Genomic DNA, 6,916 nt, shown 5'->3' on the forward strand with positions numbered 1-6,916 from the left:
AGTATTTTCGAATGGTTCAATGAGCACAAAACCCTTGAAACTCAGTATAGACGGTTTGTACTGCGACTCTTAAAAATACTCATTTCTTCAAACGCAATCAGCAGCAGCTGTTTTTGGAGCTGCTAGAACTGAGCGAGTTTGATTTATTGATAAGCTCTCATTAAAAAAATTGGCCGATATTTGTTCGATTACGTTTACTTCAAATAAATAAATGCGTTTTAACGTAACCATTACGTTAAAACGCTTATTATTTTTATTTATTTTCTATCCTGTTAGGTACTGGAAAGTAAACGCATTGAAACAGCAACAAAGAATAACCGGAACCAGCATACAAATTGACTTATTGAACTACATGAAAACCAATCCCCCGCTAGTTGTTTCGAAAAAGGCATTGTTTGCACAACGTTTGGCAAGTGTCATGTTCAGCTCAGCCTACATTATAATATGAAGGTTCCCTTTCGCATTTCCTGACCCTTTCCACGGTGTAAATCAGTGTAGATTCGCTGGTCGAGGCTCCGTCATGCGTAAAATATATTGTGCTGGTCCCTGGTTTCCCTTAAATAGTTCTCATGCACAGCACGTAATTCGTACAAATTAATTTGCAAATTTATTCGCACCAAACCACATGACGCCTCTATAGAATGTGCAATGGGCACCAACCGAGCATCACCGAGTCCATATGTGGTCGGAAGGTCATTCTACTACACAACATTACAATCTGCTGGTCGAAATATTGCCCGAACATATGTTGAACCTGTTGGTTCGAATGCGTTCGTTCCAAATTGAACACCGTGAAATCAGAACACCGCTGTAGGACTACGGTATGGACAGTCAGGACTCGGTGTTCAACAGGGAGAAAATAACGTTGTAATGATTAAAATACTGAATATCACTACCAATACTATACTATACTCTTAAAGCGAATTATATCAGACAGTGAATAGTTCTAGTAAGCATAGTAAAACCCATTTGAAATTTCAGTTTCAACAGAATTCACAGGCGATTCTTATCGTACATAATCATTGCATGGCTAGAATTACGATCCTTAGACGACACTTAGAACCCTTCCAAGTCGGGGATCAAACATACGATAACTGGCTTGTAAGACCTGTGCCCTTTGCATTGATCTGCCAAGCCGGAACCGAATGGTTTCTTAAGATTAATAACTTGGTAACAGCACCGAATCGAAGCTCTGCATAGAAAAAATAAAAAAATTTGCGCATAAATAGTAGAATTTGATGGAAAACCATCATCGACGTTAAACGAAAATGAATTAATTTTCCAATGAATAAGGTTGTATTTATAAATTAGCGTTCAGTTTTGCTTCTAACATATATTAAAAAATGAAGAGCTGTGAAGTAATTTTACGATGAATTTCTTGCTGCAAATATGTGCATAAAATATTATGTAAATGTGTGACATATTGTATCTTTTTGTTTACAAAACCTCCGTCATGCACAAGATTGTTCGATTAAAAATCATGTATCGCGTTTTTTTTTCAAGTTGTCACATTTTCTTAAAATAAAGCGCACAAATATGTAAATTTTTATCCCAAACTGTTTTTTTGTGCCTGCAAAAAGGATAACTATTAATCATACGTAACCCTTTACTTGCACTTCAATGATTCGGTCACTATATGTTCGGGCTCAATGGTCGACCATTGAGTTCTCTGGTTACCAGGAGTTACACATTAAAGGATGATTGGATAATCCCATGTGTAATCAATTAGAAATTATCTGTACAATTTGAGACGTTCAAGATCAATTGACGACTTTGCAGCACTTAATTTATAAATAAAAAGTCTCTTATTTCAGTTAGTGTTTACGTCTCATCCGACACAGTCGAAAATCGCTTAGGGACAGAAACTAAGACAATACAGTGTTAATGACCAATAGTGTTCTTTGAAATGAGCATATACGATCTATAAAAGCCTGAAACTTGGCCTTCGTGACCAAATTCAATTTGGTTTGATTTCAAGCGCAACAAAGTTAAACCGGCAGTACGCGAAATTAAAGTCTAGCTGAAAAATTTGTTTTAATCCACCTAGTAGTGTAATAATGCATTTCTCATGTATAATATTGTGGTATTCTATTCAAAAAAATTCTCTTCGATTTTTGAAAGAAACCAAGAGATTGTTTGTGCATTAACTAGTATAACATACAGAATAAAACAGTGCTTTGATTGCGTAGGTCATCCTTAAGAAAACGAAGTGAGTTCACTATTATATGCACATCCGGCACCGGAACCCGAGAACCGGTATAATCAAAGTCGGCTCGTACGGCCACCAATGACACACAAACTCTACTAGTACGCACTCTAAATTACGATTTAAAAGTTTGTTGCATCCGAAAATATGCAGTAATTTTTGGAAGGACCATAAGACCTTTCAATTGACTCTAAGATTGGGAATAACGGTTTAGAGTCCAGTTCAGACATTTTTTTAACGTTTTTTGTTTTGCGGTTTAAGTGACGGTGTACAATATTGAACACACTTTACCCTATAACTCCGGAACCGGAAGTCGTATATGGATGAAATTCAGGAATTCCGTATGGGACCACGAGACCTTTCATTTGAATCTAAGTTTGTCAAAATCGGTTCAGCCATCTCCGAGAAAACCTAGTGAGATTATTTGACACACACACACACACACACACACACACACACACATTGCTCAGCTCGATGAACTGAGTCGAATGGTATATGACACTGACAATTTTCACTAGTCGGTTTTTCAAGTGATTGCATAACCTTTCTATATGAGAAAAGCAAAAATGAATGCATCTAGACGTAAAAAGTGAAATATAATTCAACAAGGCTTGTAACTGCATATCATGTTTAGACGTGAACGAGATTTAATTGCATTTGCTTAAACAACAAGGTGCGCAGGGTCGAGTATGATAACGTTAAATACAAAATTCCTGTGTACGTGATAGACAGTGCGTGTGCATGGAATTCCCCTGTAGGTCAATGAACATTACATTCCTCTCTTTCGGAAGGAAAGTGTTGCGGAATTATCCCGGTATCCGGATAGGTGTGCAAGTGTGATGTATGCGACTACACAAGGCGTTTCCATCCTAAGGGGTTTTTGGTCAGTGTGGAAGGTGCCCTTGTAAATCTGGTAACCTAGGGGAATCAACAGATTATGTGACAGTTTCTTCAAGAACCTCATAACTATGGTAAACCCTGCACAAAAATTACGAAAAAGACATGTTCAACCAAATACAAAGATGACCGTTTAGCTGTTTAGTTTAGAGGCGGTAACTAGTGAATCCAGTATTCCTGATTGGAAAACGCTTTCACCATTGAACTAACTAGCAACTGTAATCAATGTACAATACTGTGCATCTATAGCAACTAGCAACGACCCAGGACTTCGAAGAATAATAATAGCAAACAGGAAAAACCACCCGCACCAATTGTTGCCTACAACACTGGCTATGAACTTACCTTACCTTACCTAACAGCTATAGGCCTGGGGTGTCCTATTGTTGTATCAAACATACGTCTCCACATAACTCGGTCCATGGCTGCTCGTCGCCAGCCACTCAAGGCACGAATGCTTCTAAGATCACCCTCCACTTGATCGATCCACCTTGCTCGCTGCGCTCCCTTTCTTCTTGTACCAGTCGGATTAGATTCAAGAACCATTTTCACTGGGCTGTCGTCCGACATCCTTATGACATGCCCAGCCCATCGTAGACGTCCGATTTTAGCTGTCCGTACGATGGGTGGTTCTCCTAGCAGCTGTTGCAAGTCGTGATTCATACGCCGTCTCCACGTTCCGTCACCCATCTGCACTCCGCCATAGATGGTCTTCAGTACCTTTCTTTCGAAAACACTGAGAGCGCGTTGGTCCTCTGCCAGCATAGTCCAGGTCTCGTGGCCATAGAGAACAACCGGTCTAATGAGCGTTTTGTAGATGGTCAATTTCGTGCGGTGGCGTACTTTTCTCGATCGAAGGGTTTTTCTGAGTCCAAAGTACGCACGATTCCCTGCCAAATACGTCTCTGTATTTCTCTGCTGGTGTCATTATCGGCGGTCACCAGTAAGCCCAAATAAACAAACTCGTCAACCACCTCGAAATCGTCACCGTCTATCAATATTCGTGGTGGGAGGCGTAGTGTTTCTTCTCTAGAGCCTCTTCCTCTCATGTATTTTGTTTTCGACGCATTTATGGCCAGTTCGATACGCCTAGCTCAGCTTTCAGTCCGATGTAGGTTTCCATCATCTTCTCAAGGTTACGTGTCACAATATTAATATCGTCAGCGAAGCCAAAAAGTTGTACGGACTTTCGGAAGATCGTGCCACTCGTGTCGATCCTCGCTCTTCGAATCACACCTTCCAGGGCAATATTTAACAAGATACAGGAAAGTCCATCACCTTGACGTAGCCCTCTCCGAGATTCGAAGGGACTCGAGAGCGTCCTAGATACTCGGACTTAGCACATCACTCTATCCATCGTTGCTTTGACCAATCGCGTCAGTTTATCCGGGAAACCGTTTTCGTGCATTATCTGCCATAGCTGTTCTCGATCGATTGTGTCGTATGCCGCTTTTAAGTCAATGAATAGGTGACGCGTGGGTAAGTTGTATTCACGACACTTCTGGAGTACTTGTCTTATCGCGAATATGTGATCCTTAGTGCCGCGGACTCCAATAAATCCCGCTTGGCACGGCCCTACGAATTCCTTAGCTATTGGTGATAGACGACGGCAAAGGATTTGGGAGAGTACCTTGTAGGCGGCGTTCAGCAAAGTGATTGCGCGGTAATTGCAACAGTCGTGCAACACTGGCTATGAAGTAATGGATGAAAAGACGAGCCGCAACAAAGTGCCCCTCAATCCTTGCTGAATATAAATGGAAGCTCCTCTTCACCAAGAAAAGGATGACAACGATATCCAATAATATAGAAGTTGCTTAACCAACCAATTAACGTGCTAAAGTAACGAGCTTCTTATTTTTTATGATTCGTTTCGACATCTTTTCCGGCCAAAGCAGGATTTTAAGTAATCTTTACCACATAACCAACTATCACGAAAATACCCGAAGTCCTCATTCTCTAACAGTTCGGCTGAAAAGTTCGTATCGTTTAATAGAAACACACATTTTTTGCCAAAATTCGTTTTTATTATTCAACATAATTGCCATCAGAGGCGATACAGCGATTATAGCGATCTTCCAACTTTTCGATACCATTTTTGTAGTACGATTTGTCCTTTGCCTCAAAATAGGCCTCAGTTTCAGCGATTGCCTCTTCATTGCTTCTAATTTTTTTACCAGCGAGCATTCTCTTGAGGTCTGAGAACAGGAAAGAGTCACTGGGGGCCAAATATGGAGAATACGGTGGATGAGGGAGCAATTCGAAGCCCAATTCGTTCAATTTCAGCATGGTTTTCATCGACTTGTGACACAGTGCATTGTCTTGAAGAAACAAAACTTTTTTCTTCTTCAAATGAGGCCGTTTTTTTTAAATTTCATCCTTCAAACGCTCTAATAACGCTATGTAATAGTCACTGTTGATGGTTTTTCCCTTTTCAAGGTAGTCGATGAAAATTATACCATGCGAATCCCAAAATACAGACGCCATAACCTTACCGGCCGATTGTTGAGTCTTTCCAGAGTTTGGGTTCGGTTCATTGCATGCAGTCCACTCAGCTGACTGTCGATTGGACTCCGGAGTGAAGTGATGGAGCCATGTTTCGTCCATTGTTATATATCGACGAAAAAAATCGGTTTTATTTCGATATAATAGCTCCAAACACTGCTCAGAATCATCAATTCGTTGTTGTTTTTGATCGATTGTGAGCTCACGCGGCACCCATTTTGCACAAAGCTTTCTCATATCCAAATAGTCGTGAATAATATGTCCAACACGTTCCTTTGATAGCTTTAGGGTGTCAGCTATCTTGATCAACTTCACTTTACGGTCATTGAAAACCATTTTGTGGATTTTTTTCACGTTTTCATCGGTAACAGCCTCTTTTGGACGTCCACTGCGTTCATCGTCTTCGGTGCTCATAAGACCAGTACGAAATTTTGCAAACCACTTACGAATTGTTGCTTCGCCCGGTGCAGAGTCTGGATAACACTCATCAAGCCATTTTTTGGTATCGGCGGCACATTTTTTCATCAAAAAGTAGTGTTTCACTTTACACGTATCTTTTGAAGGTTGGTACTAACTGAAAATGGTATGGATTTAATTCTAGTGGCGCCCTCTCATAGAAACGATACGAACTTTTCAGCCGATCTGTTAGCTTCACTTTAGTTCTATACTTTATGTTTCGTCTTCGACTCGTCAGTACATAACAGTTTATGTTGAACTGTTATGTAACCTAGCAGCTCAACATAAACCGCTAGGCAGACATAAAGTTTCTGCTACTTACAGAACACTTTTTTTATTTGCGCCGAAGTGCAACGTCTTTACTGTCGTGCCGAACGTAAACGAGTTTCGACTTAAACTGGCCGATTCAGGTACATAACAGTTCAACATAAACTGTTATGTACTGACGAGTCGAAGACGAAACATAAAGTATAGAAAACGGTTATGTGCCCAATGCACAAAATAGGATAACCCCTAAATGACCATCACCTGAATCGGCCAGTTTAAGTCGAAACTCGTTTACGTTCGGCACGACAGTAAAGACGTTGCACTTCGGCGCAAATAAAAAAAGTGTTCTGTAAGTAGCAGAAACTTTATGTCTGCCTAGCGGTTTATGTTGAGCTGCTAGGTTACATAACAGTTCAACATAAACTGTTATGTACTGACGAGTCGAAGACGAAACATAAAGTATAGAAATCGGTTATGTGCCCAATGCACAAAATAGGATAACCCCAAAATTCACTTTAGTTGCCATGATAGAGAAATGTTTGTGAAACGAGATGCACGTTCCCACAGCATCTTTTTACTTGATGATTT

This window comes from Malaya genurostris, chromosome 3, assembly GCF_030247185.1.
Source record: "Malaya genurostris strain Urasoe2022 chromosome 3, Malgen_1.1, whole genome shotgun sequence".
Taxonomy (NCBI): domain Eukaryota; kingdom Metazoa; phylum Arthropoda; class Insecta; order Diptera; family Culicidae; genus Malaya; species Malaya genurostris.